Source organism: Lissotriton vulgaris, chromosome 12, assembly GCF_964263255.1.
Source record: "Lissotriton vulgaris chromosome 12, aLisVul1.2, whole genome shotgun sequence".
Lineage (NCBI taxonomy): Eukaryota > Metazoa > Chordata > Amphibia > Caudata > Salamandridae > Lissotriton > Lissotriton vulgaris.
The window spans coordinates 251,678,627-251,701,353 of record NC_141700.1 but is presented as its reverse complement, the minus strand read 5'-3'; the positions used below and the strand labels follow the sequence as shown (position 1 = coordinate 251,701,353).

The 22,727-nt window shown below is 48.6% G+C and overlaps 1 protein-coding gene across 4 annotated transcripts in view; it reads left to right on the top strand.

Moving 5' to 3' along the window:
- Nucleotides 1-22,727, top strand: part of LOC147673885 (uncharacterized) — a 110,344-nt gene that overhangs the window by 45,764 nt on the left and 41,853 nt on the right. The gene's annotated exons all lie outside the window — the stretch shown is intronic.

Sequence of the window (22,727 nt, the reverse complement as noted above, 5' to 3'; positions counted from 1 at the left end):
TCCACAAGAACCAGTGCGTACCGGCAGCCACTGCGGGAGGGGAGTAAGGGGCCTATAATGTCCATCCCTACCCGGGTGAAGGGGATGTCAATGAGTGGCAGGGGTAGTAAGGGAGCTCTGGGAGGACGGTATCTGCTGTTCCTCTGACACACCGGGCACTCTCTACAGTATTGTTTGACCTGTTGATGTATACCTGGCCAGTAAAACTTCTCCAGGATGGATAAGCTGGTTTTTTCATCGCTGAAGTGACCCCCTAGGAGATGGCTGTGTGCAAGGAAGAGTACCTTATCCCTAAAGGGTCCGGGGATCAGTAATTGGTACGGTTGGCTATGGCCCCCTTTTCTATACAGTAGTCCATTCTTTTTGAAAAAATAGGGACCTACTTGAAGGGGATCTTCCTGATCTAAGGCCTTTCCCCAGGCCTCTTGCAGGACAGGATCTTCTTGCTGCGACGCCCGGAATTCCCTGTCCGTTTGCCAAGGATGGTCGTCAGGGACCACAGGGTAGGCGGTGATGTGGTTTCGTTTCTCTTTTCTTTTCTGGTTGCGGGATTTCCGTGTTCTGACCATTTCTTCAGCAACCGGCTGTTCCCTGGAAAAAGGTGCTTCTTCCCACCATTGGTTCAGAGAGTCTGTAGTGTCTTGCAACAGTTTAGGAAGACCTGCATAGTCACTTCCTAAGATCACTTGCTCAGGAAGACCCGGTATCAGTCCCACTGTGAGATCAGTTCCGGGATCAGCCGGGTGTCGTACTCTTATCTGGGTGGTTGGATATTTCTTGGTGTCACCGTGTACACATTGGATGGCGACCATGCCAGTGAGTGGTCTCGGTGGGTTTGGCATGTCCTGGGGACGTAGAACACTCTGGCGACAGCCCGTGTCAGCCAAAGCCAGGACTGGATGTCCGTCCACATATACTGGACAACGGAATGGAGGGGGCGTCTTTCCAGGTGTTGCACAAACATAGTTCTGTACCAAGCCTACCTCCATGGGCTCGTCTTTCTGTGGACAGACACACGCTATATGGCCATAGCCCCCGCAGTTGTAACACTGTGGACCCGGGTTGGGTGGTCTATACAAGAGCGGAGCTGGTAGTAGAGGAGGAGGATCCGCTTTCCGGGGAGGGGGAAGTCGGTGGGGTCGGACTGTGTTTATATGTGATCTGTGGGGATGTTCCTCCCTGCCTCTGGGTGTTTCTTGGGCTCGACTATAGGCACTCGCAATCTCCACCGCGGTGTCCAAGGTGAGATGTGCATGTTGCCGTACCCATCGTTGGGTGGCCGGATATAGGGAGGCCAGGAATTGTTGCAAATAAACTTTAGCAAGGATATCTTCTTTTGTGGAGGTATCCGGACGTAACCAACGATTAGCGAGGTCCTTAATGCGGAAGGACAGGGCCCTGGGGGTTCCTGTGGTCCTTCCTTGGCTTGGCGCAGTTTCACCCTGTAGGTCTCATCGTCTATGCCCAGTCTCTCAAGTATACATTTCTTGATATCAGTGTATGGCGTGTTGCCCTGTATATTGGCTTGCTGATAAGCGGCTTGGAGGTCTCCGGTCAGTAGGGGTCCCAAATATTGACCCCATCGGTCTGCTGGCCATGAGGCGGCCTGAGCTAGCCTTTCGAAGTTTGTAAAAAAATAGTCCGGATCGTCCCCCGGAACATACTTTTGTAGTACCACTGATGGTAAGGAGGTTATGGGTCGTTGTTGCTGTTGTCCAATGACGTCCGTCAGTTTACCCATGGCCTGGTCATGGGCGTCCCCCTGGCCCTTGAGGACGTCGTGTAGTTGTCCCCTATCTTCCTCCGCTGTTTTCAAGAACCGCTCCATCAACTTTCCCAACATCTCCTGGGACTCTGCCATTTTCTGTACGACGGCCTCCATGATTCCGGATCCCACTTCTGACACCAGATGTGGACGTGGGGGTGTGGCGGACCGGAATACCAAGCGCGGAGGCCGTATATAGTGGGCAATGTTTGATTTATTTCAAGCCACTGGAGAAACAAAGTAGGTAACAGTCTCGAATATGCAACCAAAACAACAGCTCCTCGGTTGGAAGGATGATCCGGGTTCGGGACTCGTGCAAAGATGGTTCTTCCGGAGTTCCGGTCTGGGTTGTCCTCGGAGGTACCGGGAGGGAAACAAAGAAACAAAAGAAAGGAGCCGTTAGTCCTGCCGGACTTCCTTAGTCGGAACCCTGTTACCAACACCCGGGTATCCGTGAGGGGGAAAGAAATCGAGAGTGAGGAGGGCCGGTGGGGTCGGGTAGGAACGGGACACAAGTCGGGTATCGAGATGCAGTAGGGGTGCTGAGTGGAGGGACGTGAGGGGACGAGGGTTTTATCTACAACGTGATATGGTGCTTTACAATATCTACACAGTGCTACGGGTGACGACGTGATCCTAAGGAGAGGTCTATACAAGGGAGATATTTACACTGCACCTAATGTGCAACAAGGGTGGTTCCGATTCACTCACCCGCTCCGCCGCAACTCTCCAAGTTGAGTTGCGGCCGCTCCCCAGCAACCTCCTGTGGACTCCACCAATCTTCGGACCACTCTTCCTCCTCTTCGGTCGCCTTCTCCTTCGCCGCTCCGGTCGGGGTCTCCTGCCACAAGCTCAATCCGACGACTGACTGCTTCCTGGTTCCGGCTTTTCCAGTGTCCGGGTCTCGCGAGGGGGAGGTACTTCCGGGGTCAGGAGGGTGCGCTTCCGGGCGTCCGCCGTTCCGGATTGGGTCCTGGAACAGAGGACAGAGGGTTAGGCGTTTGGTGTGCCGAGTTGTTGCTATGGACGCTCTGGCTGTGGTTTCCGTATTGCACGAAGGGCTGAAGTGACGCGGACCAAGGACGGCCCGGGAGGGCACCGCATCACATCCCCTTCCCCTAGCTGTCCTTCTTGTACGGGTTTGGGTCACGGGGTATCGGGAGAGGTAATCGGCATTGCCTTGTTCTGTTCCCTTTCGGTGTAGTGTCCGAAACCTATATGGTTGCAGGGCTAGGAACCAGCAGAGGACCCGGTCATTATGTCCTTTATTCCGGGCCATCCACTCCAGAGGGGCATGGTCAGTGTAGATGATAAACTCCCTCCCTTCCAGGTAATACCTTAGGCTCTCAACAGCCCACTTAATGGCTAATGCTTCCTTCTCCACGACTGCATAGCTGTTTTCTCGGGGATACAGTTTACGGCTCAAGTACAATATAGGGTTCTCGTTCCCGCTTTCGTCTTTCTGCGAAAGAACCGCCCCTAGACCCTGTTCCGAGGCGTCTGTCTGTAGGAGGAAGGGCCGTGAATAATCCGGACTTACCAACACGGGTTTGGAGGTTAAGGCAGTCTTGAGTCGAGAGAAGGCTAGTAGTAAATTGGGAGTGGGATGCCTTAGGATGGTTTCTGTTTTGGCCGATTTTTTTAACAGGTCAGTGAGGGGGGCTGCAGTCTGGGAGAAGTTGGGTATAAACCGACGATAATAGCCTAGCAGGCCTAGGAATGCCCGGAGGTCCTTTCGGGACTGGGGGAATGGGATGGACTGAATGGCCTCTACTTTCTTTTCCTGGGGACGAATCATTCCCTCGCCTAAGAGGTAACCAAGGTACTTCACCGATTGGGCTGCTAGTGTGGTCTTTGCAGGATTGATGGTGAATCCGAAGGTGCCCAATGATGCGACAACTTTGCCTAGATGATCAAGGTGTTCCTCCCAGCTGTTGCTATAGATAACTATGTCATCGAGGTAGGCCCCGGCATACCCGGAATGAGGTCTTAACACATGGTTCATAGCCCTTTGGAAGGTGGCTGGGGCACCGTGTAGCCCAAACGGTAACACCGTGAACTGGAATAAGCCGTCCGGGGTGGAAAAGGCAGTTTTCTTTCGGTCCTGGTCTCTTAATGGGATCTGCCAGTAGCCTTTGCAGAGGTCTAATGTAGATATATATCGGGCTTTCCCTATACTCTCGACCATTTCATCGACACGCGGAAGGGGGTATGTGTCGAAGGTTGATATTTTGTTCACCTCACGGAAATCAATGCAAAACGTGACGGACCCGTCAGGTTTAGGCACTAATACTATGGGGGAGTTCCATTCACTGACGGAAGGCTCAATGATCCCCATACCCAGCATCTGTTCGGTTTCCTGCCTTATCACATTCCTACGGGCTTCGGGGACCCTGTAGGGTCGTAGCCGTACAATCTTTCCGGGTTCTGTTTGTATGATGTGTTCTGTAATGGTCGTGTGACCTGGTGAGGAGGAAAACACCCTCTGTAACGGATGTAGCGCCTCCCGTAGGCTCTGTCTCTGCTCTCTGGTCATCTCGGGATCAAAACATGGTTCAAATGAGAGAGAGCGTTGTAGGCTAGTGGTGGCTAAGACAGGTCTAGGTCCCTCCCATTTTTTTAGATGATTGATATGGTACACCTGTGTGGTTCCCCGAGTGGGGTCAAGCTCCAGCTCATATGTGACAGGGGTCACTTGGCAAAGGATCATATAGGGACCTTGCCACTGTCCCAGTAATTTATGGTCAGATGTCGGTCTCATCAGGAGGACTAGGTCTCCGTCGCTAAAAGCACGGGGTTTGGTACCCTTATCATATTGCCGTTTCTGGCTGGCTTGGGCGTTCTCCATATTCTGTCGGACTATGTCGCGTATTTGCGAGAGATGGGTTTTTAGGTTTTCGACGTATTCTGGCAGGGGTCGGGTTCTGTCCGGTTCGGCCTCCCACGCTTCTTGGGCCATGTCAAGGAGGGTGCGGGGTGGTCGACCATAAAGTAATTCGTAGGGGGAATAACCTGTGCTGCTTTGGGTTTTGCAGCGTATGGCAAACAAGGCCAACTGCAGCATCTCCTCCCACCTCTTTGCTTCCAAGGCCAACATTTTCTTTAGTGTCATCTTAAGGGTAGCGTTGTATCGCTCTACCAGCCCATCCGTCTGGGGGTGGTAGGCGGAGGTGCGAATCTGCTTTATCCCCAGGTTTGAGCACACTTGTTTCATTAGGGCAGAAACGAATGGGGTGCCCTGATCCGTAAGGATCTCCCTGGGGAACCCTACTCTCGAGAATATGGAGATGAGGGCTTTAGTTATGGTCTGTGTCATAGGTTGGCGTAAGGGCACTGCTTCAGGGAAGCGGGTGGCGTAGTCCACAAGAACCAGTGCGTACCGGCAGCCACTGCGGGAGGGGAGTAAGGGGCCTATAATGTCCATCCCTACCCGGGTGAAGGGGATGTCAATGAGTGGCAGGGGTAGTAAGGGAGCTCTGGGAGGACGGTATCTGCTGTTCCTCTGACACACCGGGCACTCTCTACAGTATTGTTTGACCTGTTGATGTATACCTGGCCAGTAAAACTTCTCCAGGATGGATAAGCTGGTTTTTTCATCGCTGAAGTGACCCCCTAGGAGATGGCTGTGTGCAAGGAAGAGTACCTTATCCCTAAAGGGTCCGGGGATCAGTAATTGGTACGGTTGGCTATGGCCCCCTTTTCTATACAGTAGTCCATTCTTTTTGAAAAAATAGGGACCTACTTGAAGGGGATCTTCCTGATCTAAGGCCTTTCCCCAGGCCTCTTGCAGGACAGGATCTTCTTGCTGCGACGCCCGGAATTCCCTGTCCGTTTGCCAAGGATGGTCGTCAGGGACCACAGGGTAGGCGGTGATGTGGTTTCGTTTCTCTTTTCTTTTCTGGTTGCGGGATTTCCGTGTTCTGACCATTTCTTCAGCAACCGGCTGTTCCCTGGAAAAAGGTGCTTCTTCCCACCATTGGTTCAGAGAGTCTGTAGTGTCTTGCAACAGGTTAGGAAGACCTGCATAGTCACTTCCTAAGATCACTTGCTCAGGAAGACCCGGTATCAGTCCCACTGTGAGATCAGTTCCGGGATCAGCCGGGTGTCGTACTCTTATCTGGGTGGTTGGATATTTCTTGGTGTCACCGTGTACACATTGGATGGCGACCATGCCAGTGAGTGGTCTCGGTGGGTTTGGCATGTCCTGGGGACGTAGAACACTCTGGCGACAGCCCGTGTCAGCCAAAGCCAGGACTGGATGTCCGTCCACATATACTGGACAACGGAATGGAGGGGGCGTCTTTCCAGGTGTTGCACAAACATAGTTCTGTACCAAGCCTACCTCCATGGGCTCGTCTTTCTGTGGACAGACACACGCTATATGGCCATAGCCCCCGCAGTTGTAACACTGTGGACCCGGGTTGGGTGGTCTATACAAGAGCGGAGCTGGTAGTAGAGGAGGAGGATCCGCTTTCCGGGGAGGGGGAAGTCGGTGGGGTCGGACTGTGTTTATATGTGATCTGTGGGGATGTTCCTCCCTGCCTCTGGGTGTTTCTTGGGCTCGACTATAGGCACTCGCAATCTCCACCGCGGTGTCCAAGGTGAGATGTGCATGTTGCCGTACCCATCGTTGGGTGGCCGGATATAGGGAGGCCAGGAATTGTTGCAAATAAACTTTAGCAAGGATATCTTCTTTTGTGGAGGTATCCGGACGTAACCAACGATTAGCGAGGTCCTTAATGCGGAAGGACAGGGCCCTGGGGGTTCCTGTGGTCCTTCCTTGGCTTGGCGCAGTTTCACCCTGTAGGTCTCATCGTCTATGCCCAGTCTCTCAAGTATACATTTCTTGATATCAGTGTATGGCGTGTTGCCCTGTATATTGGCTTGCTGATAAGCGGCTTGGAGGTCTCCGGTCAGTAGGGGTCCCAAATATTGACCCCATCGGTCTGCTGGCCATGAGGCGGCCTGAGCTAGCCTTTCGAAGTTTGTAAAAAAATAGTCCGGATCGTCCCCCGGAACATACTTTTGTAGTACCACTGATGGTAAGGAGGTTATGGGTCGTTGTTGCTGTTGTCCAATGACGTCCGTCAGTTTACCCATGGCCTGGTCATGGGCGTCCCCCTGGCCCTTGAGGACGTCGTGTAGTTGTCCCCTATCTTCCTCCGCTGTTTTCAAGAACCGCTCCATCAACTTTCCCAACATCTCCTGGGACTCTGCCATTTTCTGTACGACGGCCTCCATGATTCCGGATCCCACTTCTGACACCAGATGTGGACGTGGGGGTGTGGCGGACCGGAATACCAAGCGCGGAGGCCGTATATAGTGGGCAATGTTTGATTTATTTCAAGCCACTGGAGAAACAAAGTAGGTAACAGTCTCGAATATGCAACCAAAACAACAGCTCCTCGGTTGGAAGGATGATCCGGGTTCGGGACTCGTGCAAAGATGGTTCTTCCGGAGTTCCGGTCTGGGTTGTCCTCGGAGGTACCGGGAGGGAAACAAAGAAACAAAAGAAAGGAGCCGTTAGTCCTGCCGGACTTCCTTAGTCGGAACCCTGTTACCAACACCCGGGTATCCGTGAGGGGGAAAGAAATCGAGAGTGAGGAGGGCCGGTGGGGTCGGGTAGGAACGGGACACAAGTCGGGTATCGAGATGCAGTAGGGGTGCTGAGTGGAGGGACGTGAGGGGACGAGGGTTTTATCTACAACGTGATATGGTGCTTTACAATATCTACACAGTGCTACGGGTGACGACGTGATCCTAAGGAGAGGTCTATACAAGGGAGATATTTACACTGCACCTAATGTGCAACAAGGGTGGTTCCGATTCACTCACCCGCTCCGCCGCAACTCTCCAAGTTGAGTTGCGGCCGCTCCCCAGCAACCTCCTGTGGACTCCACCGATCTTCGGACCACTCTTCCTCCTCTTCGGTCGCCTTCTCCTTCGCCGCTCCGGTCGGGGTCTCCTGCCACAAGCTCAATCCGACGACTGACTGCTTCCTGGTTCCGGCTTTTCCAGTGTCCGGGTCTCGCGAGGGGGAGGTACTTCCGGGGTCAGGAGGGTGCGCTTCCGGGCGTCCGCCGTTCCGGATTGGGTCCTGGAACAGAGGACAGAGGGTTAGGCGTTTGGTGTGCCGAGTTGTTGCTATGGACGCTCTGGCTGTGGTTTCCGTATTGCACGAAGGGCTGAAGTGACGCGGACCAAGGACGGCCCGGGAGGGCACCGCATCACATCCCCTTCCCCTAGCTGTCCTTCTTGTACGGGTTTGGGTCACGGGGTATCGGGAGAGGTAATCGGCATTGCCTTGTTCTGTTCCCTTTCGGTGTAGTGTCCGAAACCTATATGGTTGCAGGGCTAGGAACCAGCAGAGGACCCGGTCATTATGTCCTTTATTCCGGGCCATCCACTCCAGAGGGGCATGGTCAGTGTAGATGATAAACTCCCTCCCTTCCAGGTAATACCTTAGGCTCTCAACAGCCCACTTAATGGCTAATGCTTCCTTCTCCACGACTGCATAGCTGTTTTCTCGGGGATACAGTTTACGGCTCAAGTACAATATAGGGTTCTCGTTCCCGCTTTCGTCTTTCTGCGAAAGAACCGCCCCTAGACCCTGTTCCGAGGCGTCTGTCTGTAGGAGGAAGGGCCGTGAATAATCCGGACTTACCAACACGGGTTTGGAGGTTAAGGCAGTCTTGAGTCGAGAGAAGGCTAGTAGTAAATTGGGAGTGGGATGCCTTAGGATGGTTTCTGTTTTGGCCGATTTTTTTAACAGGTCAGTGAGGGGGGCTGCAGTCTGGGAGAAGTTGGGTATAAACCGACGATAATAGCCTAGCAGGCCTAGGAATGCCCGGAGGTCCTTTCGGGACTGGGGGAATGGGATGGACTGAATGGCCTCTACTTTCTTTTCCTGGGGACGAATCATTCCCTCGCCTAAGAGGTAACCAAGGTACTTCACCGATTGGGCTGCTAGTGTGGTCTTTGCAGGATTGATGGTGAATCCGAAGGTGCCCAATGATGCGACAACTTTGCCTAGATGATCAAGGTGTTCCTCCCAGCTGTTGCTATAGATAACTATGTCATCGAGGTAGGCCCCGGCATACCCGGAATGAGGTCTTAACACATGGTTCATAGCCCTTTGGAAGGTGGCTGGGGCACCGTGGAGCCCAAACGGTAACACCGTGAACTGGAATAAGCCGTCCGGGGTGGAAAAGGCAGTTTTCTTTCGGTCCTGGTCTCTTAATGGGATCTGCCAGTAGCCTTTGCAGAGGTCTAATGTAGATATATATCGGGCTTTCCCTATACTCTCGACCATTTCATCGACACGCGGAAGGGGGTATGTGTCGAAGGTTGATATTTTGTTCACCTCACGGAAATCAATGCAAAACGTGACGGACCCGTCAGGTTTAGGCACTAATACTATGGGGGAGTTCCATTCACTGACGGAAGGCTCAATGATCCCCATACCCAGCATCTGTTCGGTTTCCTGCCTTATCACATTCCTACGGGCTTCGGGGACCCTGTAGGGTCGTAGCCGTACAATCTTTCCGGGTTCTGTTTGTATGATGTGTTCTGTAATGGTCGTGTGACCTGGTGAGGAGGAAAACACCCTCTGTAACGGATGTAGCGCCTCCCGTAGGCTCTGTCTCTGCTCTCTGGTCATCTCGGGATCAAAACATGGTTCAAATGAGAGAGAGCGTTGTAGGCTAGTGGTGGCTAAGACAGGTCTAGGTCCCTCCCATTTTTTTAGATGATTGATATGGTACACCTGTGTGGTTCCCCGAGTGGGGTCAAGCTCCAGCTCATATGTGACAGGGGTCACTTGGCAAAGGATCATATAGGGACCTTGCCACTGTCCCAGTAATTTATGGTCAGATGTCGGTCTCATCAGGAGGACTAGGTCTCCGTCGCTAAAAGCACGGGGTTTGGTACCCTTATCATATTGCCGTTTCTGGCTGGCTTGGGCGTTCTCCATATTCTGTCGGACTATGTCGCGTATTTGCGAGAGATGGGTTTTTAGGTTTTCGACGTATTCTGGCAGGGGTCGGGTTCTGTCCGGTTCGGCCTCCCACGCTTCTTGGGCCATGTCAAGGAGGGTGCGGGGTGGTCGACCATAAAGTAATTCGTGGGGGGAATAACCTGTGCTGCTTTGGGTTTTGCAGCGTATGGCAAACAAGGCCAACGGCAGCATCTCCTCCCACCTCTTTGCTTCCAAGGCCAACATTTTCTTTAGTGTCATCTTAAGGGTAGCGTTGTATCGCTCTACCAGCCCATCCGTCTGGGGGTGGTAGGCGGAGGTGCGAATCTGCTTTATCCCCAGGTTTGAGCACACTTGTTTCATTAGGGCAGAAACGAATGGGGTGCCCTGATCCGTAAGGATCTCCCTGGGGAACCCTACTCTCGAGAATATGGAGATGAGGGCTTTAGTTATGGTCTGTGTCATAGGTTGGCGTAAGGGCACTGCTTCAGGGAAGCGGGTGGCGTAGTCCACAAGAACCAGTGCGTACCGGCAGCCACTGCGGGAGGGGAGTAAGGGGCCTATAATGTCCATCCCTACCCGGGTGAAGGGGATGTCAATGAGTGGCAGGGGTAGTAAGGGAGCTCTGGGAGGACGGTATCTGCTGTTCCTCTGACACACCGGGCACTCTCTACAGTATTGTTTGACCTGTTGATGTATACCTGGCCAGTAAAACTTCTCCAGGATGGATAAGCTGGTTTTTTCATCGCTGAAGTGACCCCCTAGGAGATGGCTGTGTGCAAGGAAGAGTACCTTATCCCTAAAGGGTCCGGGGATCAGTAATTGGTACGGTTGGCTATGGCCCCCTTTTCTATACAGTAGTCCATTCTTTTTGAAAAAATAGGGACCTACTTGAAGGGGATCTTCCTGATCTAAGGCCTTTCCCCAGGCCTCTTGCAGGACAGGATCTTCTTGCTGCGACGCCCGGAATTCCCTGTCCGTTTGCCAAGGATGGTCGTCAGGGACCACAGGGTAGGCGGTGATGTGGTTTCGTTTCTCTTTTCTTTTCTGGTTGCGGGATTTCCGTGTTCTGACCATTTCTTCAGCAACCGGCTGTTCCCTGGAAAAAGGTGCTTCTTCCCACCATTGGTTCAGAGAGTCTGTAGTGTCTTGCAACAGTTTAGGAAGACCTGCATAGTCACTTCCTAAGATCACTTGCTCAGGAAGACCCGGTATCAGTCCCACTGTGAGATCAGTTCCGGGATCAGCCGGGTGTCGTACTCTTATCTGGGTGGTTGGATATTTCTTGGTGTCACCGTGTACACATTGGATGGCGACCATGCCAGTGAGTGGTCTCGGTGGGTTTGGCATGTCCTGGGGACGTAGAACACTCTGGCGACAGCCCGTGTCAGCCAAAGCCAGGACTGGATGTCCGTCCACATATACTGGACAACGGAATGGAGGGGGCGTCTTTCCAGGTGTTGCACAAACATAGTTCTGTACCAAGCCTACCTCCATGGGCTCGTCTTTCTGTGGACAGACACACGCTATATGGCCATAGCCCCCGCAGTTGTAACACTGTGGACCCGGGTTGGGTGGTCTATACAAGAGCGGAGCTGGTAGTAGAGGAGGAGGATCCGCTTTCCGGGGAGGGGGAAGTCGGTGGGGTCGGACTGTGTTTATATGTGATCTGTGGGGATGTTCCTCCCTGCCTCTGGGTGTTTCTTGGGCTCGACTATAGGCACTCGCAATCTCCACCGCGGTGTCCAAGGTGAGATGTGCATGTTGCCGTACCCATCGTTGGGTGGCCGGATGTAGGGAGGCCAGGAATTGTTCCAAATAAACTTTAGCAAGGATATCTTCTTTTGTGGAGGTATCCGGACGTAACCAACGATTAGCGAGGTCCTTAATGCGGAAGGACAGGGCCCTGGGGGTTTCCTGTGGTCCTTCCTTGGCTTGGCGCAGTTTCACCCTGTAGGTCTCATCGTCTATGCCCAGTCTCTCAAGTATACATTTCTTGATATCAGCGTATGGCGTGTTGCCCTGTATATTGGCTTGCTGATAAGCGGCTTGGAGGTCTCCGGTCAGTAGGGGTCCCAAATATTGACCCCATCGGTCTGCTGGCCATGAGGCGGCCTGAGCTAGCCTTTCGAAGTTTGTAAAAAAATAGTCCGGATCGTCCCCCGGAACATACTTTTGTAGTACCACTGATGGTAAGGAGGTTATGGGTCGTTGTTGCTGTTGTCCAATGACGTCCGTCAGTTTACCCATGGCCTGGTCATGGGCGTCCCCCTGGCCCTTGAGGACGTCGTGTAGTTGTCCCCTATCTTCCTCGGCTGTTTTCAAGAACCGCTCCATCAACTTTCCCAACATCTCCTGGGACTCTGCTATTTTCTGTACGACGGCCTCCATGCTTCCGGATCCCACTTCTGACACCAGATGTGGACGTGGGGGTGTGGCGGACCGGAATACCAAGCGCGGAGGCCGTATATAGTGGGCAATGTTTGATTTATTTCAAGCCACTGGAGAAACAAAGTAGGTAACAGTCTCGAATATGCAACCAAAACAACAGCTCCTCGGTTGGAACGATGATCCGGGTTCGGGACTCGTGCAAAGATGGTTCTTCCGGAGTTCTGGTCTGGGTTGTCCTCGGAGGTACCGGGAGGGAAACAAAGAAACAAAAGAAAGGAGCCGTTAGTCCTGACGGACTTCCTTAGTCGGAACCCTGTTACCAACACCCGGGTATCCGTGAGGGGGAAAGAAATCGAGATTGAGGAGGGTCGGTGGGGTCGGGTAGGAACGGGACACAAGTCGGGTATCGAGATGCAGTAGGGGTGCTGAGTGGAGGGACGTGAGGGGGCAAGGGTTTTATCTACAACGTGATATGGTGCTTTACAATATCTACACAGTGCTACGGGTGACGACGTGATCCTAAGGAGAGGTCTATACAAGGGAGATATTTACACTGCACCTAATGTGCTACAAGGGTGGTTCCGATTCACTCACCCGCTCCGCCGCAACTCTCCAAGTTGAGTTGCGGCCGCTCCCCAGCAACCTCCTGTGGACTCCACCAATCTTCGGACCACTCTTCGCCGCTCCGGTCGGGGTCTCCTGCCACAAGCTCAATCCGACGACTGACTGCTTCCTGGTTCCGGCTTTTCCAGTGTCCGGGTCTCGCGAGGGGGAGGTACTTCCGGGGTCAGGAGGGTGCGCTTCCGGGCGTCCGCCGTTCCGGATTGGGTCCTGTAACAGAGGACAGAGGGTTGGGCGTTTGGTGTGCCGAGTTGTTGCTATGGACGCTCTGGCTGTGGTTTCCGTATTGCACGAAGGGCTGAAGTGACGCGGACCAAGGACGGCCCGGGAGGGCACCGCATCACACTAACACATAATCAAAACCTGCTCCGCTGCAATTGCAGGCGTCGTAGCACACGGGAAAGGCACTCGGCTGATCCGGTGGGGACCCTATGATGAAGCATGTCACCAACCAGGTTGGTAAGTGAGGGTCCTTCTAAAAACATCTGTGTGTTTCTTTTAGTGCGTTTCTAGTAGTCACTCTTTTGTTGTTATTGAGTATATTCCCCCGGGGGACTAAGAGTGCCTTTTTCCCTCACTCTCTTTCTGTTTTGAGCAAAAGTCAGTAACTCCAACCAGATTTTTAGACTCTCCTTATTATACTGGAAATATGTCCTATTACGGCACCAGAAGCTCTATGTGGCAGTTGTAGATCTTAGCTGCATTTGACCTTATTCAGAGTACCAACTTGTGGCGTGTTTTGGTAAACATGGGGTTTCCTGGTAATTTGATACAGCTTATAACTAAACCTCATGAAAAAAATTATGGCAAAGTTCATTGTGGTCATAAGGGCGAATTGACAGAATGCATCTCTAATGGGCATGGTATGCGCCCAGGGTGCGTTCTTATGCCAATGCTATTCTTCCTATAAATAAAAGATGTTACGGACATACTGGCGAACTGCAGAAATGATTCCCCTTCTCTGAAGAACAGAAAGGTAAGCATTCTTTTATTCACCAACGATTCTCTACATATCTGCAAGAAATCTATGGGGCTCCAGTTCCTAAACGACAAACTCCTCGTTTTTTTTTTACATCGAGGGGCTTGGAGCTCAATGTCAATAAGACCAAATACATGATGCTTGGAAAGGGAGCGACCAAAAACTCCATTATCCATGTTGGCAGTGAAGCCCTAGAGCGGGTGCATAGTTATGACTATCTAGGGGTTAAAAGTAATGGAGAACTTCAAATGGTCAGGACACCTTAGTAAGAGCACTTTGCTAATCGAACATAGATCAAATATTATCATCAGAATGCAAAAGCAAACAACCTTTCACACTGTGTCACCGGCCCTAGAGGTCTATTGTGCTAAGGCACAAGGTGCTGCGATTTATGGCACTGAGATCTGGGGCTGGTACAACGTTCATTCCTTATCTATAGTTAAAAATAAATTCTTCAGGAAGTAAGTCTCTGCTTCAACTAGTCCCCCCCCCCTTACTGCACTATACTTAGATCTGGGTTTAAAAAGAATTGCAGATTTGGCTGTATTAAAACCACTAATGTATTGGGTCCACACCCAAGCTAAGAGATTATAAGGAATCCCTTACAGACTTATTAAAAACCTCTGGTGTTACAACAATACCGTGAGTTAAATTTGGTTGGTTGAGGAAGTTGGGATTACAAAGGCTTTGGGCAGAGCCAATCACTCTTTTGTAAAGCTGACCGTAATGTTTTGAAAACACGCTATTGAGCTAACATTTATGAAGATTATACAAAAATCAGTTCAAATGGCTCCCTGACCAACATGTTTTTGGATTTTAAGCCTTTTCCATTTTTTTAGCATTTTAGATTTTATTTCATCACCCTTCGCAACAAACTTGTACATTTGTTTTTGTTTTGGTGTCCTTCCACTAAGATCTTTACCTGTAAATGGAACAAGGACCCAGCTTCTAGTATCTGCCCAGCATGTATGTAGTCTGAGTGATGAAAATGAGATCCATTGTTTTTTTGCTCAGAGTATCATGGATCTCGACGCAAATGGGTCCACCCAATATATCGGGACCTGGGAATAACCAGATATCTTGTAGCATATAGAATTTTAAAAAGTGATACTTCCCTCGTAACTGTTTTTGCTTTGAGTAAATTCTCACAGGCTGTCTGGAAAGAGAAGTGAAATCATACCAGCAGTAGTTCAGAGACTATGTTTATCTTTTTTAATACTTCCCAATTTTCTTTAAAAGAGTCACAATTTCCCTTCTAACCTTTTCTAAATTTCTACGAAATCTATGAAGAAATTGCTGTTGTTTTCTTGCTATTTTGCACATAACCTAGAGTTGCGAATTGCACAGTGTACATCAGGATGGAATTGTACTGGCATAGATCTTAGTTTATGTTTGAGCCAATGTTTTAAAATTGATTTGGATATTCGCTGTTCTATGTAACATTTAAATATTTGACATATTGTGATTGTACCATGTCTGTATACGTTGATGGTTCTTGGTAACACACACTCGTGTGTATCTTGAAAGTGCTTAACTATAGAGGTTAAACCTAATCACACCTTGAGTTCACCTGTGGAAAGCACTACATTCTACATGTGTTAATATAAGAAGAACCCGCTTGCTACACACCACACTCATTAGATGTTCAGAGGCAAGGAGCATGCTGCCTGCTAATCTAGGGTGCTACCTTGACACAAACACACACATGCATATCTGATAGTCAGACAATTATCCTCAGAACGTGGTTGTGAAACTAATGAATTGTACTCATCCCGCCCCCGATTACATCCTTAGCATGCAGAGAGTATGCCACAAGGACCACAGAGACAGTTTGGCACTTCAGGGGAGGAGGGTTAGCTAGAGTGAGCAGCTTATTTCATGACCCATTGACCTCCTTTTGCAGTTGAAAGTGATGACATATAAGAGAAATAAGGTTAACTGTGTGAAGGAAACCAGTGTAGGTGGTTCTGAGAATTGTTTTTACTGTACAGGTAAATGCTCATTATGTAGGGATGACATAACCACAAGTTTTCTGTGGGACATGGCGCGGAAGAGACAGTTGACCATGGAATGGAAAGTTCTGTGGCGTAAAATGCTATTAATTACATGGAGGAACTGCTATTCAAGCAACATATTGTGCTTCCATTCCATCCACTGATGAATAACCCGATCAGATCTACCAACTCTGTCAAGTCTAAAGACCCCAGGCCTCATAGTACACAATGAATTATTGAGTGTTTTGTAAAGCACTAGCTTGCTACAGAGTAGCTTTTTAGTGCTGCAATCACTAAATGACCCATACCTCCTTCAGAATAAGATGGGAGACAAGTTGGAGTGTGCCAGGAAAATCCTGGAAGTTAAGTTGCATTTGTTTTTTTTGTCATTAATTATTATGTATTTTACAAGGCCCTGTACTGATTTCTGTTTGGTTAGGGAATAGTGGGTCAGGCTATTCCCACTGAGAGGTGGCCTCCATGAACAAGTTTTCATTATTTTCTTGAACAGTGCCAGACTTATGAGGGTCCTAACTTAAGCTCCATTCCAACCAGTTCCCTAGATGTATCCCAGAGACCTGTATCAATATCACTCCATGGTTCTTGTGATTGAATCTAGGTTGAACAATCAGGTTTGTCTTGCAAGATCTCAAGGTGTGGTTGAGCATGTACTGGGGCATAGGACCTGGAGGTAATTTGACCCTTTGCCCTTCCATGCTTTGAAAGTAGTGCAAACACTTGATTGTATCTTCTGTATTACCAGAAGCCAGTATAATTCTTTAAGAGCTGGGGTGGTGTAACGGGAGAAACCATCTCCTTGATTCTGCAGTCTCTTTAGTTTGAGAGTCTCTTTTAGGGGGCACCCACACATGCAATAGTCTAATTTCAGTAGCACTAATGCTCTGTTTAAATAAACTTACGATGAGCAGAGATGCTGGTCTTTTTAGGAGCATTCAGTAGAATTTTGTGTTCTTGATCACTTCAGCCATTTGCCGCTTGAATGATATGTTTTTATCAAACCATAACACACGTTTCTTAACTGCTTCAGTCAGTGATAGAATGGCTCCTAAGTCTGAACGCCAGGTAAACTGCATGGTCTTTAAAAAGAGTTGAATTCTGAGAATTTTTGGGGGGAGCTGGTGAGACAGAGATGGCTCTCATTCATTCACAGGTGTGTTTAAGGAAATAGGTACTGGTTTTTATTTTAATCTTCTTGGTTCTCCATTTAAGTGTTAAAATGGATATCTTCAACATGCTTTTGGAGTTCAACCTAATGTTGCAAAAGTATTGCAGCCAGTGTTTCCATATAAATGTTGAGCAGAAGAGGGGATAGGGGCGTTCTTAACGTGCAATATGTTCACCATAAAAAGCCAATCTTTATCTGCTGGTTGCGATTGGGTAGGCAAGGGTCATTCTATTCGGCTGCTGTTCATTTAACACTGGCTCTCTTTTCAATTGGTCTGACAAAGTTTTGTGGTCATCTGTGTCATAGGCTCCCCACATGTCAAGTAGATCTGTTTCTGGCCCCAATCAGGAAGATAATTAGGTCTTTATAGATGTCGAGGAATGGGATTCAAGGGTCGGATGTTCATAGACTAGGAAAGCATTTCCAAGTAGCGATTCCATCCGAATCACTATTTGGAAACCGCTATTCCGTATGTATGAAACGTTTTGTTTTGTACTTGTGATTCCTAGTGGGTCGGAAATCGACCTACCTTATGAATATTAATGAGGTAGGTCACAGTTTGTGACCCTTTAGGAATCGTAGCCATCATCGGGATGATGGCCTGCTGTGGTCAGCAGACCACCATGCCTGTGATTGCGTTTTAATAAAGGTTTTTTTGTGTTGAAATGCAATTTGTTTTCCTTAAAGGAAAAGGGAACGCATTTCAACCAGTAGCGGGTACTACCAGGCAGGAGTGGTGCGGCTGGGAGGTTAAAAAAAGGGGGCAAAGAACAAAAAAGGACTTACCTTCCCGCTGGCCGCTTTACTCCATCCTCTTCGATCAACCAACCAGGAAGCACCCAGGTTTCTGACTCCCCTGACCAATTTAAACGCTGCTGTGCAGCATCTTGATTGGTCTGAGTGTCGTGGTTTGATGCTCAGAGAGGGGCTGGCAGGCTTAGCATGTTTTCCTCCAGGTTGTACAACACAGCCCGGTGGAGAACATGCCAAGTGCCCATAACAGTTTGGCCAGCCAAAGAGGGACGGCCAAACTGTCATGCGCACTTACAAGAGTGCCACCACTCAGCCCCTTGCACTGCGGGAAGCGCAGCCCCGCCTCGCCCGCACCAGCTTTATATAGCCAATTATGAAAAATGAAATGATGATAAAATTATTATTATCATTTTATTTTTCTTGTGCGGCAACGCTGCTCTGCCTTAGCGGTGGACCCGCCACTGGTTTAAACACTGAAAAATGAAACAATTTGTTAAATTTTTTAAGAGCAGGTAGTGGTATGAGGGACCACTGACTGCTCTTAAAAATGTTATCGAAACACTCACAAATGGGAAGGGGTCCCATGGGAACCCCTTCCAATTTGCGAAATCATTACCACCCACTTTGAGTTGGTGGTAAAGTGCAAATGTTTTGTGACCACATTTCGGTCACAAAACATTTGTACAATCGCCAATGCGATTCAGTATTTGGAAGTGACACCCTAAACACGCCCCTTCCAAATACAGAAACACAAATTACGGTACGATAAAAAGTTACTGAATCGCAATTTGGGCTCTGTACATTCCTAACAGGATTTTTCTGGTCGCAAACGGGCTGATTCTGCGATTGGATCCATTTTGCAACTGGAAAATTGCTTCATATATGGCCCCAAATCCATTTGCTGGATTGAAATCTGTAGTTTACAGTGCTATTTTCTTCCATTAAGACCTGCTCGGGCACAGCCGTAGGTATGACAATATCAGTTTCTGCTCTCCGTTTCATGGCAGTTTAACCACCATGTAAAGATAGGCAGAAAAGGAGCTGTAGAAGAAGGCTTGGAAATCATAGTGGTGCGGTACCGTAAAATGCAAATAATTTTTCTACCGCCACGAGAGTTTACTCCCATGGCCAGCAGAGCATTACTTAATAAAAACTAAAAAACAGTTTGGTGCAATGCTCTGTCATGTTGATCGAGCCTTGCACCAAAATCTTAAAATGATTGGCAGGAACCGCAGTGATGGTGGTTCCTGGCAATCCTTAATAAATGACTGCCAGCTTGTCAGTCCTTTATAAATCTAGAGGGCTGGTCCCTCCACCGGACAACAGCTGTCTGCCAGATTATACATTGGAGTCGATGTACTTACAACATCGGCAGAGGTGCTAACAGTGCACCCAGGAATTCATTTTACACAATCCTTGCACTGACATTAGGATTCAGAAGTTCTCAATGCGCCCTCTGTTGTAGTGTAGTTCCTATTTTCCCAATAGGCCCTGCGCATTGGAATAACATAAACAGTAGTATCGACGTAGAAGTGCGGATCTTCCAGGCCTCTACTGACTATGCTAAACTTAATTGGGTTTGTTACCAACTAGCTCAGAGGTCACTGGAAACTTTCTTGACTGAAATAGGAAGTGATCAGCTTCCCTGGCACAGACAAGAAGGGATTCAGTTTTCCAACAACCGTGCAACATGACAACTTTGCTCCTCAGATCAAGAGTCAATCTCTAGGGTCGTGTGAAACAATAGACAGTTATTTTACTCAGTCAGGTTGGTGCAGATTACTTTCACAATATGTAGAGAATAGAGAGACGGACGTTTGTCAATAAAGGGTTAACATTTATTGAACAGTCTTTCTTCTCGTACAAGAGAAATGAATTGCCACAATTGCAAGACTTGTTATTATAAAAAGTACGTACAGTAAGATAAGTATTGCGAAATAATACTGTAAAAGCATTGATATGGTTTCTTAGCCATACAATGGTTTAAAAGGAATAAAATATATATACATTCATATATACATTCGGCTAAAATACTCAACTGGTGCTTCTAACTACGCCTACCCCAGTGTACCTGACCTAAGCCTAATACATGGGAGGGGAGTAAGTAAGTAGCTTTAGTTTAAGTTGGTTTTGCCAAGGTTTGCTTCAAGAATTCTCACTAAGGGTTTAGTCAACACCATACCTCTGAATAGAATGATGGAGGTCTGGTATCTCCTTCAGGGAAACTCGGTATCCCAGTCACCCGCAAGGGTAGACCAGAAACGCTGGAGCTGGATTTCTCGGCAGGAGAAAGGCAGCGTCTCTTCTTCAGCGCGTCGAGGAGGAGAAGGAGGGGGGACAGCGTCCGCGGGCAGCTTGCATCTGCTGGGCTCTTGCAGAGGGACGGCTGTTCAGCTCCTAAGTTCACCACACCATCGTTCGCTAGTTAGCAGCGATAGCTGTAGCGATAGCAGCTATGATATCTTCAGCATAACAGCAGCTTCAGGCGACGGGCAACAGGGTGCTAGCTTCAGCGAACCACAGCTAACAACGGCAATTGCTTAAGGCAACGTTGGTAATATTTATACCTGAAAGGTGCCATGTTTGACGTAAGTTTGCTGGACATAAGACGTCAATTAAAGATGTCACTAGGAAGTGATCGCTATCAGTTGCTCATTAGAGTTCTATTACTAATCAAAACACAGCAAGCGTGGATTTCCAGGTTTGCCGAGTTTTTATCTTGTTGAAGAACTCGGAGTGTTAATCTAGGAATCTCAGATAGTGACTTCTGCTCTGTCATTGCACTAATTGGTTGCAAAGGAAGTGGCAGAGAAAGCTATTCTGGAATGTGGCTCTGTTCGTGTGAGTAAAACACAAACAATTGAAGGAGGGTCTGAGGGAAATTTAAAGACCTGCCCAGTTCGTATCCCCCTAACTGTAATCCTAACAACAAAAGAACCGGGGGTCTATAACGGAGCTTCAAGTACTCCGAGCTGCTGCAAAACTCCTACATAAGTGAGTTAGGCGCTAATAGAGCTACAAAAGTCTCTATATCAAAATGTGTGCCAGGACAAACCTGTCGAAGGACCTACTGAGATTGTTGGTAAGACCCGTACAGAGATGTGTTGGATTCCCATCAAATAGGTATGTAGATCAAGTGTTCTCATTTGGTCATCCAAAAATGTTCGTGTGAGGCCAGAGATGAGTTTCTGAATATTGTACTTGAACGGTTTATGCCAATATAGGGAATAAATGGATTTATAGCCGAATAGGGGCATAAGATCACAGTATCGATCAGGATCCTAGATAAGCACGCAACACCCACTCCACGCATTCATGTCCATCAAATTACTAAAACTAGAGCAATAAGATGCATGTGTAACATTGCCCACCCCAAAATACATATATGCATTTGAAATAGGCGTATTTTGTAATACGTGAAAATTTAGGTACTGTACGTTTTTGAAGCATAGAAATCATTCAAAAATTATAGCATATGAAATCAATGAACGATTATGCAAAAAGAATTACACATGAAATACCTCTGAAACAGAAGAAGGGCGAGATAAATCATCACATATAAATGCATTGCAATAAATGTGCTAGAGGCTGATGTAAAGATACTATGTCTCTAGATGTGTTTAGAAATAGAAGTTGAAGCTTCTGTTCTCTATGAATAGTTTTTACCTTAAGCAAAGAATTTTTCGTGTCAAAAAAGGGTGAATATTAAAAAAATGTTCAATTTAAAAGAATTAATGCTTGAACGGGGAAATAGAGTTCCAACGCTTTTAGCAGTTTTTGTTGTTCAAAACTGAAGGCCGAATTTAGAGTTCATGGGAACGCTGTGTGTCGGAATGCTTCTCCAAAGTTATTGTTTCTGTACGGGTGAGAACATCATATCAGACAGGCTCTCAAAGAATTGGTCTACAAAATCAGGTGACAGTTCAACCAAATTCGATAGTGCTGTAATTTGGCAGGTGTGAGAATGATTGCTGTCATCATAGTCGGGATCAGCAATGCTCACAGAAGGTCGTACCTGGGTGATGTTGCTTTTGTCACTTGCTCCACTGTTACCACCTAGTCGTAGCACAGGAGTCTCAACGAATGCCGTCATCAGGATTGGTAGCCGCTGGGGACAGCACAATGCGTGAGCCTTTATCGGACTTAGCAAAGTATCGACGTCCATTGGTACTGCTGATGGAAGTGAAAGACAGATGTCCAACACGCACTCATCTCCGCATAGCATACATCGTAGTACCGGTAAGATACAGTTCTGCCATATAGGTCTGAATGAAAGGCACCAGGTCATGTTTAGATCTCTCAGCCTGGCCAATCCAAGGACTCTAGTTATTCTGTCCCGGTAGCGCATTGCTAGGATTGTCTCTTCCATTCCCATAGGAGCTATGTCTGAGCTTTGGCTTGTCATAACGAAGCAGGAGGGTCAAAAATAAAATCCCTGCTACAAGTGTGGAGAAGTGTGGCTCACTGGTTAGAGCAGGCAGACCCTGAAGCAGAGGTCAGACCCGGGACCAGGGTTCAATTCCCGACGCGGCAGGGTCTTGAACTCAAATGTCCACGGACTCCATAATTCTCGCTTCGGTGCCTGACCTAATCATGGGTTCACACTCTGCAACTCTGGGCATTAAGCTTGCTTAATCTCCACAACGGCCCCCCGCGGCGGGATGCCTGGCTTTCACCTTGGGGATGCCCTGCAGGGGCTATCTCACGGGGAAAAGCCAGGACGGGTTCCCAAGGCAAGCGCTTAGAGACCCCTGGGTGATGAGCGCTATATAAATCCAATATACAATACAATACAATACAAGTCCCAAAAATAGGGGTATGCCGCCAAAAACAGAGTGGACAAAATTTGGAACGATTCCCAGAATTGCTTGAAATGGTGTTAGCAGTCCCGTAAAAATTGTCTTAAATATGCCTGGGATGCCTGTGGCACTAGACATGTTAAGGAGTTGGCTCAACATTTCTACGAAATGCACGGGGCAATTTGTTGATAAAAGGTCATGAACCTCCGTAGCTGTCCTTGCAACTAGGAGATCATACGTCTCTTTTGATGACGTTATGGGCAC